Raw genomic sequence first — 13,523 nt, forward strand, 5'->3', positions numbered from 1 at the left:
TTGTTTTTAGCAAGTCTCTCAAAGAACATGTCACCCATGTCCAAACCATTTTGCAAACTCTTCGAAAAGAGCATCTCTATGCTAATATGGAGAAATGCCTTTTTGGCCTTGACAAGCTTGTTTTATTGGGTTTTGTTGTTTCCTCTAAGGGTGTTCATGTTGACGAGTCCAAGATCAATGCTATCAAGACTTGGCCAAAACCAACCAATTTGCAACAAGTGCATAGTTTTCTTGGCCTTGCGGGTTTCTAGCATCGCTTTGTGAAAGATTTTTGCACCATTGCTTCGCCTTTGCATGCTTTGAGCAAGAAGAATGCGCCTTTTGTTTGGGGACCATCCCAAGATACCGCTTTCAATGAGCTCAAGAATTTGCTTACTCATGCTCCCGTGCTTGCTTTACCCAACTATGACAAACCTTTTGAGATTCATTGCGATGCTAGTGGTAATGGCATAGGAGGTGTGTTAACGCAAGAGAAGCGCCCCATAGCTTACTTTAGTGAGAAACTCTCCAGCGCGCAACTCAATTACCCCATCTATGACAAAGAGCTATATGCTTTAGTCCGCGTTTTGCATGAATTGGAACACTATCTTCGCCCTCATGAGTTTATCATTCATACCGATCATGAAACACTCAAGTATCTAAAGGGCAAATCCAAGTTGAACAAGCGTCATGCCAAATGGAGTGAATTTATTGAATCTTTTCCTTATGTCATCAAGTACATCAAAGGTAAAGAAAACATTGTGGCGGATGCCCTTTCCCGCATATGCATGCTTGTTACTCAACTTGAGCTAGATGTCATTGGCTTTGATCATATAAAAGACTTGTATGAGTACGATCCTACATTTGCTACTCCTTATGCCAAGTGTTTGACGCACACCTTTTGGGAACGCTATTACATCAAAAATGGATATCTTATGAGAGCTAACAAACTTTGCATCCCCGAGTCTTCTCTTCGTTTGTTGCTTTTGCAGGAATCTCATGGAGGAGGCTTAATGGGACATTTTGGATGCGACAAGATGTTTGCTACGCTCTCAAAGAAATACTATTGGCCCAAGATGTTTCATGCCGTCAACCGCTTCACCAACTAATGCTCTACATGTCGCAAAGCTAAGTCCAAAGCTCAATCTCATGGCCTTTATATGCCTCTACCAATTCCATATCAACCATGGGAAGACATTAGCATGGACTTTGTACTTGGTTTGCCTAGGACTAGAAATGGGAAGGATTCGGCATTTGTCGTTGTGGACTGTTTCTCAAAAATGGCACATTTCATTCCTTGCAACAAGATAGATGATGCTTCACATGTTGCTACTCTCTTTTGTAGGGAAATATTGCGTCTACATGGAGTGCCAAAGACTATCGTCTCGGACCGCGATGTCAAGTTCCTTAGCTACTTTTGGAAGACCCTATGCGCCAAGCTCGGAATCAAGCTACTCTTCTCCACGGCTTACCATCCTCAAATCGACGGCCAAACGGAGGTGACCAACCGCACACTCTCCGCTATACTTCGAGTAGTCATCAAGAAGAACATCAAGGAGTGGGAGGAGTGCCTACCCATCGCCGAGTTCGCCTACAACCGAGGAAGACATTCAACAACCGGCAAGTCCCCCTTCGAGGTCGTCTACGGATTCAACCCTTTGTCACCATTGGGCATTCTCCCTCTACCACTCCAAGAGCGCATCAATTTAGATGCAAGTGCACATGTGACTCATCTCAAGAAGGTGCATGAAGATACAAGACATACTATAGAGCGCCAAGTACAACGACTTGCGACCAAGCTCAACATCAACAAGCACCCCACGGTCTTCAACATTGGTGATCTCGTGTGGCTACACCTTCGAAAGGACCGGTTTCCACAAGAACGCAAGTCCAAGCTTCAACCACGAGTGGATGAACCCTTCCAGGTGCTCGCACGCTACAACGACAACGCTTACAAGATCGACATCCCGCGCGACAAGTACACCGTGAGCGACATCTTCGACGTGAAGAATTTGATCCGAGGATGGATCTTCCCCAAGGGAGGGGAGATGATGCGGAGCATCCCAAGACCATCCCCATGGACCAAACTACATCTCCCATGACACCTCTTGGACCCATGACACGAGCACGTACAAGAGCTCTCAAAACCGAGGTGACATCCCTCCTCTCACAATTCCACTTCGATGCACATGGGACATGGCTACTACCTCATATGGACACATTGTGCATACTCAGGTATCATGGAGAAGCTCAGGAGCAAGGACAAGAAGAAGAGGAAGAGGGACAAGAAGACACAGAAGAAGGAGGGCTGCAGAAAAAGTCCTAGCCACCGGACGACCGGCCGGGACCGGACGTCCGGCGGTTAATGCTCCAGCCGAAACCCGGTGAGCGGACGTCCGGCCTAGACCGGACGACCGGTGCCCCTGCACGCGAGCCAATGAGCGGACGACCAATGCCCGCGGATGACTAGCGACCGGACGACCGACAGCCACCGGAAATCCGCTACACCAGCATCCGAGCCAGAACGAGCGGACGACCCGCAGCCACCGGACGCCCGGCCGCTCCTGAGACACCGGACGACCAGTCCCTAGCGGACGTCCAGTACCTGGCTATGTCCAGATTCGGGGCCGAGGCCCATGTACCCCTACTTTCGCCCCATTTGCACTTACACGATAAATAGACCTCCTATTCATCCTAGCTAAGGTTAGCATTGGTTTAGCTCATTTGAGAGATAGAGCATTGCTCATCAATATCGGATCTACTCCTCGAGAGAGACCGCGGCCTCTTCGGAGAAGATCCCTTTGGATTCAAGACCTCCTCGCGGAGAAGAACATCAAGACCTCCTCACGGAGAAGACCGGCTACCCTTGTATCGTCCTTAGTTGATCGTGTACCATGTGAACTCTATGTATCCAAGGATCTAGCACATGTGTGACTATCTTATGTTGGTTTAGTGTTTCTCTTGTGTTTCCTCTTGTGTTCCCCCTCGTTTCCCCCTTGTGTTTTTCGTGTTCATCACGGGATCCGCTCCTTTCGTGAATGATAGGCCGATTAGGGTTCTACCCTACATCAAGGAGTATAAGGCTTGTAGCCGCTGGATTTTCTTGAATTAACGAAGAAATAGGAATTCTGGATCATAAATCATGTGCACAAAGCTATGTTTGTCCTTGCAAGGGGGACTAATTGGCATGCGCGAGCTCTAGTAATAGGTCAAGTATGTATAGCAGTAGGGGTTGTCGGTGTAACAATGGTATTGATGTCCTCATCATCCCGGATCATAAATCATGTGCACAAAGCTACATTTGTCCTTTCTAGGGGGACTAATGTCTAAAATGGACATAATCTCTCGAATTTCCTTCAAAAGGAAGGGCCAATGGGTTTAGAAACTTGTCCGAAAAGGAGCGGCGAATGATGTTATTTGACTTTCACGGCCAAAAAGTCCTCCATAAGGCATAATTTAAAGGCACCCCGGGCCTGCTGGCGCAAGCAGGAAGTATGTTCTGGATTCGCACACTCGCGCGAGCATTTTGAGTACTTGTGGGTCCAATGCAGACTCCGAATGACAAAGCTATGACCGTTTTAGTGAATAGTTGTCCATTATATGGTAGTCCTTGAAAGAATTTCACTTTCCTATGACACTTTTCGCCGAATGATGAGGATATCAATACCATTGTTACACCCACAGCCCCTGCTGCTATACATACCGGACCAATTACTAGAGCTCGCGCACGCCAATTGAATTATTAGGTACTTTCGTTTCTTGGTAACGGTTCTAATGTTCATGAGAATATGTCGGCGTTCTGGGAACAAGGGTCCCCAGACTTGCCTACCTGCGGCCTGCGGCGTGGCTCAAAGGGGGGCCCAGCACGGCCCATCTTCATCAACACAGACCCAAGACCCTCGCGAGGGGCCAAGCCTCGCGGGGCGGACGACGCGGAGGTTCCTCAGGCACGGCCTCATCAGGCTGGCTCGCGAGGAGGCGGAGAGATCAAGGCGAGGTACCTCACGAGGTACCCGTGATGCAAGCCATGACGACCAAGGGCGCCAGGCGGGTGCCAGCCCGCGCAGTGTCCTCCTTTCCTCTTTGGTGCAAAGGGGGCAAGCACAGCCGCGGAGTACCGAGGCATCAGGCAAAGGTTGCCATTTCGGTGCAACAAGACCAAGACCAGGAGGACTGCAAGATGGAGGTCATCATGGAGCCCAAGACGGCGTCACCACCAGAGCTTTGTGCAGGCAAAGACTACTTTTGGGAAGAGGACCAGGATAGCTGGTGCTAGCTGTCCCCCTTCAAATTAGCCCGCCATTGTTGGCTCCCTTCCCGCTCGATATTTGGGAAGAGGACCAGGGCCTCTATAAATAGGACCAGCCACCCATAGGATCAAAAGAGGAGAGAGAGGTTTGAGGGGGATCGAGACCAACGATCGAGTAGAGAGGTTTAGGGGGCATCAACAATCAGGAAGAGATAGAGAGAGAGAAGGGTGACTGAACTCCTCCCAGCAGTTCATCACCCCAGCCAAGAACAGACCCTCGCGAGGCTGTTCTCCCTTGTATTTCTCATCACCATCGGCCCAAGAGGCAATCCACCACGCCACACACTGGAGTAGGGTATTACACCACAACGGTGGCCCGAACCAGTATAAACCATGTGTCTCTCGTGTTGTTCCTTCCATAGCTTAGATCTTAGCGAGGCGGAGGGGTGCAGGTTGGTAGGAGGCGAAATCTCCGTGCGCACCCCAGTGTTTGAACCTCAAGGGTCTGCCTGAACCAGAAATCCGACATTTGGCCCGCCAGGTAGGGGTGCGCCGGAATTCGTCTTCCACCACCCCGTTCTCCTCCGACCATCACGCCCATGTCTGACGCTCGTCGGGCCCGCGCCGAGTGCCGGGCCGCTCTCGCTTCCCGCATCGCCCAGACGGCTCCTGTCGGTGGGCGTCCTCGCCGTTCCCCGTCACCTGCCGTCAACGCCGCCACCGGCCCGGCGGGGGACGAGCAGCAAGCATCGTCTCAGCATCCGTCTGTGCAGCCAGACGGTCGCACCGCTAATCCCTCGCTCACCCCAGCTGGTTCTTCGTCCCGCGCGCTCCGCGCACCCATGGAGGCTCGAGTTGCGCTCATCGCGGCAAACGAGCTCCTGCGCTACCGTCCCGTCGACGATGTCTATGAAGAATGGCTCGACCGCGTCACCGAGCTCGTCCGCGCCGCAGGGGGCTCTCCTACACCGTCCGTTCCGCTGCACCGCACCCCGCCCCGCGCGGGCGACGAGGCTCCGACGGCGCCCCGGCCGCCTCCTCCTCAGGAAGGCGCCATGGCTCCAAGGCGCGTGGCCCCTTGGCGGAACCCGCTCCGTTAGGTGCCAGCGCGGCAAGAGCAGAGCTGCCAAGAAGTCCCTCGCCCGCAAGAAGCTGCCCGGGCGCTCCTTGCTCCAGCATGTCGTGACCATGCCCCTGCTTCCACACGTCAAGACCCCACGCTGCTCCCAGCTGCAGTGCGTGGGGACATGCAAGACCAATCTCTCCGTCACCCAAGGCCTCCCGTGGCCACAGCAGGCTGTCGTTCCTTCACCATCGAGCTACACAGCGTCGCGTGGCCCAACAAGTTCAAGCCAGACCTGCCTCCTCGTTACGATGGCACGGCTGACCCTGCGGAGTTCCTCCAGCTCTATGAGCTGGGCATCGAAGCTGCCAACAGAGATGAGAAGGTCATGGCGAACTGGTTTCCCATGGCGCTCAAGGACGGGGCCCGCACCTAGCTCCTGAACCTGGCTCCAGGCACGATCTCCTCCTGGGACGAGATGCACACCCGCTTCATCGCCAACTTCCAAGGTACTCGCGACCGGCCACCCGCCATGAGCGACATGCGCCGCATCAAGCAACAACCCGGGTAGACCCTGCAGAAGTACATCCAGCGCTTCAACAATGCACGCCTAAAGATTCCCAGGGTGACTGAGGAGGTCATCATCTCAGCCTTCTCCGACGGTGTGCGTGATGTCAGGATGAAGGAGGAGCTGGCGATGCATGAAGACCTGTGCACTTCCTTGGAGCTGTTCAACTTGGCAACCAAGTGCGCCAGGGCTGAGGAAGGGCGTCTCTCCCTCCTCGAGCTGCCTACCGCAGACCCAGAAGAGAAGAAGCCCATGGCCAAGGATGTGAAGCGCAAGGGGGCTGCCGTGCTCGTGGCAGAACCAGACACCAAGCGGGGCAGAGATTAGCCCGAACCTTCCAAGGGCAGTCGGTACTGTGTGTACCACGACCTCCACACCCACAACACCAACGAATGTCAAGAGCTCCGAGCTGTGCGAGAAGGAAGGATCGGCCGTCGCCCCGACCGCGGTGACCGGGGCTACGGTCGAGGAGGAGGAAGGAACGCAGGACGTTGGGAAGACCATGCCCCGCGCCAAGGGTGGCGCGATCAACCTCGCGAGGATCTCTGGCAAGACCCGCCTCGTGAGGGAGACTGGAGGGATCAGCCTCGCGAGGATCGCCCGCAAGGCAACGCAGGCCTCCCCCCGCTGCCGCCGTAGCCAAGGAGAAACAAGGACCGCCACCAGGACGAGGGGGCTAGGGGCTTCCAGGAGCCGTGCGCAATCGCCTGCATCCTGGGCGGGGCTCAAGCCCCAGCCTCTCAATGCATCTTCAAGCAGTTCGCCCGCGAAGTGAATGCAGTCCTCCCCAAGCTCGAAGCCACGCGCCCTCTCAGGTGGTCAGCATGCGCCATCACGTTCAGCTCAGCAGATCAGCTCAAGTGTGCGGCTACAGCTGGAGTCCTCCTGATGCTTTGTTCCCCAATCATCAGCAACATGGTGGTCACCAGGACCCTCATCGATGGCAGGGCAGGGCTCAATGTCCTGTCCGTGGAAACATTCAACAATCTCCAAGTGCCCTACAGCCAGCTTCAGCCAACCAAGCCTTTCTCCGGAATCACCAACGGCTCCACGGTCCCGATTGGGGAGGTCCGCCTCCCTGTCACCTTCGAGGCACGCGACAACTAGCGCACCGAGCTCATCGACTTCAACGTCGCCCACACTCGCCTGCCGTACAACGCCATCCTTGGGTACCCAGCGCTGGCCAAGTTCATGGCCGTAACTCACCACGGCTACAACGTCCTCAAGATGCCAGGAAGTGGCAGAGTCATCACGGTGCCTTGTGAAGAGAAGGACGCGGTGTGTTCCCTGTAACGAGCCTTTCAGGCCGCGTCACTGGAAGACCCAGATCGCGGAAGAAGGAGTCTTCCCGAGACCACCCCCAAGAAGAAGAAGACATCGTCCGGCCCGGCCCCTTAGGAGGCAGGCCCCTCAGGACCTGTGCCTGCCCAAGGGGAACCTCCTTCCATCGCATAGGAAAGTGTGTCGGCGCCCTCCTCAGGCAGGGCTCGGGGTCTCTCCTCTGGAGGGCCACCGACCTGGCTAGGGTCACGAGGGAGGCGCTTGGGCACCACATGGAGGCGTGTTTCGAAGCACGTTTCCCTCAAGAAGGAGTAAGGCAAGGAGAGCCAGACCCTCAGGAGTTCGTCAGCAAGGCCATTCAGGAGCTACAGGAGTCAAGAGTCATGAAAGGCGGCCGCCGCCTACCAGCAATGGCTCCCCATCCAGGCGAGGATGGTGGGCTGCGCATCTGCATCTACCGAGTCGCCTCTCTGGAGCGCCTCTGGCCCTTGTGAGCGTGGCGCTGCGGAGGTCTGCCCCAAAGCTATGTTCGCATGCCTTACGGCTTGCCGGATGCGGCTGCCACGTACCAGCGCCTCATGAGGGGCATCATGGAGGCACAAGAGGCCAGGCGTTCCGCGGCCCTGGCAGAGATGGAGATGGTCCACGAGGAGCCACCAGCGCCTCCGGAGCCTCCCGAGGCCCCTGGGCCTAGGGGCTCGTGAGGATCGGCTTCCGCAGCCCACCGAGTCTGCTACACCAACACCCCTTCGTCCTCAACGTCATCAGGTGACATCTTGCAAGTTTCACTTCCAGCTGGGAGCGCCCCCCAGGGCTGCATTATTCTCAGGCCGCGTGGGTCCGTCCTTGCGGTGTGTATCCCTTTCGTTTCATGTTGTTAGCATACCTTGTTGGGGGCGCCCCTCGGGCTGCATGATCCCCAAGTCGCTCGGGCCAGACCGAGCGGCATGTATCCCATTTGCGTTTATTTCCGGTTATGCGTTATACCCACCATGCTTGATTATTTGATGCCGGCCCACGGCACCTCTTCTTCTCCATGCCGACCACTTGCACGTTAAAGGGGGGGGGTACCTGAGCATCGCGACTCAGGGCTCTTACTGGCTCTCCAGCCCTCACCCTCTGGCCTTGTCCACGGCATCGCGACCTGGCATACCAGCGACGGCTGAGACCAGCTCGAGGGCCGGGACCCAAGGACATAGAGTGCCGGCATCTAACCAAATTTGCAGGGACACATCACAAGATAAGGCCCAGTGCTAGGCGCAACCCGCCTAGAGGTAGGGCCCCGTGAGTCCCGCCCTGGCTCACGGGTGCCCAGATACAACTCGCCAGGCCCTACCGTGCCAGCCACGTGTTAGGGCGGGGCTGTACACGCCCCGGGGGCTCCTCCCGGAGGGGCCCCCCTCCCACGTACCAGTGGAAGCACCATGCTCCGCGCTGGCTGACGACACTGCCGAGGAGCGGCTATGCCCGTACACATATGGAAGTGCTATGGTCCGCGCTGGTGATAAACAACTGAGGGTGGCCCCCGGGCCGCATCAACCTCAGGGAGCCCAGAGCTCAGTGTCTAGACTCATCGTAATGCCTCCCCTCGGGAGTGCCGCACGAGGGGGCTGGGCACGGGGGCTGCGCCTGGGTCACACCCAGACGCACGCCGCCCAGCCAGGTCCCCCGGGCCTGGTTCGTCGCGCGTCTCTCCTCGAGCGGAGCCAACGTACGAAGGCCGTTTGAGCATCAAGGGGGACTCCTAAGCATCGTGACTCAGGAGCCTAACTCGTCACGTAGCCCCTCACTCCTTAGTTCCAAAAGGCTAACGGCGGTTGAGGTATGCGCGCGGCCGGGCTCTGCAGACGTAGAACGGTAGATCCACCCACATCACACCTCCCTACTTGTTGTTCGTGCGCCAAGGGGGACTCCTGAGCATCGCGACTCAGGAGCCTAACTTGTCACGTAGCCCCTCACTCCTTGGCCCCATCCTGGTTTCCGGTCGGGACTAACGCTGGGTGAGGTATGCGCGGGGCCGGGCTCTGCCGGCGTAGAACATAAGCAAGCAGGAAGGAAAAGCGCAAATTTCAAGGAATTCAAAAGCAAGTATTACAGTCCACACTGTTATCTCAATGCCAAACGCAAGTTTAAACGCCTCCCCGAGGCATGATACATGTGCAGGAATCGAAGGCAGGACAGGAGCCACAATGAAGTCACTTGTCGGCGGTGGAGCAACGCGGAGTGGGTTCGCCTTATGGAGCAGTGGGGTCGGCAGCGCCTTGCTTCGGCTTGGTGCTGAAGACCCAGAACTTCCCCTGCAGAGCCTCCGCGCGACCCTTCACGGCCTCGGCAGTGGCACGCTCGCTGCTTACTGGCTCCAGCAGGCTGTCGAGGTCGACGCCGGGATCGCGAAGGTAGATGTGGGTGAGGACCCGCGTCAGTGCTGCAGAGGACAGGACACGCTACTCGGCCTCGGCCGTGGGGCCAAGGCCAAGGGCGACATCTTCAAGAGCACGAACCAGGAGGGGAAGCAACTTGGCGGGGCCGTCCTCCGCGCCAGCCAGCGGGCTCTCCAGGCCGCTGTCGTAAAGCGTCCTCAGCGAGGAGTGAGCTTCGCCTCCATCTCCGTGAAGGCCACACGGTCCTCGGCAAGAACCAGGGCCTTGTCATCTAGCTCGGCCTTCCTTGCCCCCAACTCCTGCTCTAGCGCACCTAGGCGGTCGCGATGCTTCCTGAGCTTGACGTCCCTCTCCTTGACGGCCGCCTCGCGAGCCGTCACGCCTTCTTCCTGCTCTTGGCGAAGGCGGGCGTCTTTCATGAGCCGGTCCCGTAGGCCTTGCAGCTCGTCCTCCAGTGCCTTGCAGCGACCACGGACATCGACCACTCCCCCAGGGCTACGTCACGAGCAGCCTTAGTCTCAAGGACGGCCTGCTTCTCCTCATCGGAAGCCGTCAAGGCCTGGACCAGCGCCGCCCGAATTGAAGCGTCGGAGCGAACCCATCCTGAAGCCAACTCCAAGCGCCCGGCCACCAAGCGAGGCTCGGCGCCAAGAAGATCCTGCCGCAGTTGGTCCAGCTCAGTAGCAGCACGATCCAGAACGGCAAAAGGAGTCAGAGAGACAGCAGCCGGTGGAGTAGGAGGAGAAGGCGGCAGCGCGGCCACAGCATCCTGAGGCGGAGTCAGCTGCGCCCCAACGGCTGTAGTGGCGGCGGCAGGAAAGGACGCCTCGGGAGTCACTTGGGCCGTGGGGGCTGAGCTCGCCCCAGCCGGCTCAGCCAGGCCTCGCGAGGACGACCGGGCAGGAGAAGCCTATGCGTCGCGGTCACCCTCCTTCGCGGGCAGAGGTGCTGCCACGGATGGAACCTCAAGAGCTCCCTTCGGCTTCTTTGCTGCGGGCGCCAGCCTATCAAAGAGATGCGGACGTCAAGCCTCAGAAGCAGAACAAGAAGTAAAGACAAGAATCAAATGCTTACGGGTCGTCGCCAGTGAGCTCGAGCGGCCTCCGGCCAAATTTGAAGCTTGAAAGCTGGCTGGAAGGGTCAACCTCGGGGAGCTTGGAAGCGGAAGGTGCGTCTGCGGTCTGCCTCGGGGCCGGGGCAGACCAGCGGGAGATCAGCCCGGTCCTGTCCTTCTTCGGGATCGGGGGCAAGCTCCCGCCGTCCTGCTCGTCATCATCCTCGTCGTCATCGCTCGGAGAGAGGCGGAGAATGTGGGACCTGCGCCAGGGGAGGGGAGCCCTCGACTCTCCGTCAGTCGCCTCGGAGTCAGGCCCTTTTTCCCGCTCCCCTCCTTCCTCCTCTTTGTCGGAGTCGTCGGAGGACACGTCCACCGATTCCCCGGGAGTTTCCATGGGCACGGGCCCATCCCCGTTGAAGACAGGCATGGACTCCACTACCTGCTCCCAGTCGTCGCGGAGGAACAAGGGCGTAGGAGCGCCCTCCAACCTCGCCACATCGCCCCCGACCAGAGATTGGAAGACCGCAGCCAGATCTCTGTCGGCCAAGGCCGCGGGGCTCGGATGGGGCCTCCACATCGGAAGTGAGTACTGCCAAAGCAGAGCCAGCTGGTGCTCCAGGAATTCCCTCAGCAGCGACGCGCCGGTCAGCTTCGCCGCCGCCATGTTGGCCGGCCTCAGATCCGCGTCCATCTTCTCCAACACCAGCTTCACGCCGGGGTCCGCGAGCTCCGCTCGACCCTAGTCGCTGGAGCTCATGGGCTGCTCCGTGGGCAAGATCAGCGGAGGGTGGATGCGCCCAGCATCCGCCAAGACCCACTTGCTCCTGAAGCCCTCAAACCTTTTCCCAGGGTTCGAGATGGCAATGGCACCACCGTACGCGATGAAGCTCGCGCACGCGGAGGCAGGACCGCGAGAGGTCCGGAGGTAGAAGTAGTGGCGCAGCAAGGCCACTAAGGGCTGCACCCCTACGTGAGCCTCGCAGTAATAGGCAAAGATTGTCAGGAGAAGGACGGAGTTGGGGTGGAGATGCAGAGCCTATAGCTTATAATGGCGGAGGACAGAGAAGAAGAACTCGGAGAAGGGAGGCACCAGGCCAGCAGCAATGGCACTTACGAAGAACGGATAGAAGGTGCTCCCTTGACCCTCAGGGGTGGCGGAGCCGGCCTTGAACGCCTTCGCCCTGTCGATGCCCCGCGCCGCCACCATCCGGCGCAACCGGGCAAGGCTCGCCTCCGACACGTTCGACGAGTCTAGGGCAGACGAGTACCAAGCTACGGCCGGGGGCTGACGAGGCGCCATGGCTTCCTAGGTCACACGGTCGGAGTAGATCTGGAAATTTTGAAGGAAGGAAGGAGAGGCGCAAGAAAGGGGATCTGAGCAGCAATCGGAGAAAGCGAAAAGAAAAGCCTAGGCGGGTGTCGCTCCTTTATCGACTCGCGCGGTTGCAGGTTGTTAGGGCCCACGGCGCTTCGCTCTTGCCCTTCCGCCTCCCTGCACGGCCAAGTCCGGGTGCGCCTTGGGCCCGGGGGCTACTGTCGGCGTTCTGGGAACAGGGGTCCCCAGACTTGCCTGTCTGCGGCCTGCGGTGTGGCTCAAAGGGGGGCCCAGCACGGCCCATCTTCATCAACACAGACCCAAGACCCTCGCGAGGGGCCAAGCCTCACGGGGCGGACGACGCGGAGCTTCCTCAGGCACGGCCTCATTAGGCAGGCTCGCGAGGAGGCAGAGAGATCAAGGCAGGGTACCTCACGAGGTGCCCGTGACGCAAGCCATGACGACCAAGGGCGCTAGGCGGGTGCCAGCCCGCGCAGTGTCCTCCTTTCCTCTTTGGTGCAAAGGGGGCAAGCGCAGCCGCGGAGTACCGAGGCATCAGGAAAAGGTTGCCATTTCGGTGCAACAAGACCAAGACCAGGAGGACTGCAAGACGGAGGTCATCGTGGAGCCCAAGACGGCGTCACCACCAAAGCTTTGTGCAGGCGAAGACTACTTTTGTCAGGATAGCTGGTGCTAGTTGTCCCCCTTCAAATTAGCCCGCCATTGTTGGCTCCCTTCCCGCTCGATATTTGGGAAGAGGACCAGGGCCTCTATAAATAGGACCAGCCGCCCGTAGGATCAAAAGAGGAGAGAGTGGTTTGAGGGGGATCGAGACCAACGATCGAGTAGAGAGGTTTAGGGGGCATCAACAATCGAGAAGAGAGAGAGAGAGAGAAGGGTGACTGAACTTCTCCCAGCAGTTCATCGCCCCAGCCAAGAACAGACCCTCGCGAGGCTGTTCTTCCTTGTATTGCTCATCACCATCGGCCCAAGAGGCAATCCACCACGCCACACACTTGAGTAGGGTATTACACCACAACGGTGGCCCGAACCAGTATAAACCCTGTGTCTCTCGTGTTGTTCTTTCCATAGCTTAGATCTTAGCGAGGTGGAGGGCTGCAGGTTGGTAGGAGGCGAAATCTCCGCGTGCACCCCAGTGTTCGAACCTCAAGGGTTTGCCGGAACCCGAAATCCGACAGAATATGATGCTGCCTAAATTGAATACATTTTTTTTGCTTACAAATGAAGGGCCTAGCTTGGACAAGAAAGATGAACCTTAGAACAAGTTCAAGCATGGAGATGATGGCATGCGCAAGGGGATCAAGAACGGAGTTACAAGTGATGATTTCAGCACTTTGAAGCCACCATAAGGAGTGCATGAAGCCTTGGACGAAATAAACAGGATCCCACTTCATAAATTTCGTACAGAGGTTATTCTAGGTGCTGCATCACCTTATTATTGGGCCAGGCCCATGTGTTTTGGAATACTAAAGTATAGGCTGTTATTAGAGTCCGTATGTGCGGGCAAACAAGAGTTAGGGTTGGTTTCGGACCCCTCCTCCAAGGGCCACGAAATCCCCCCCTCTTCCTCCATATATATAGCCCTTAGGGCGTCGTTTAGACTTTGGGT

Source organism: Triticum aestivum, chromosome 1A (genome assembly GCF_018294505.1).
Source record: "Triticum aestivum cultivar Chinese Spring chromosome 1A, IWGSC CS RefSeq v2.1, whole genome shotgun sequence".
Taxonomy (NCBI): domain Eukaryota; kingdom Viridiplantae; phylum Streptophyta; class Magnoliopsida; order Poales; family Poaceae; genus Triticum; species Triticum aestivum.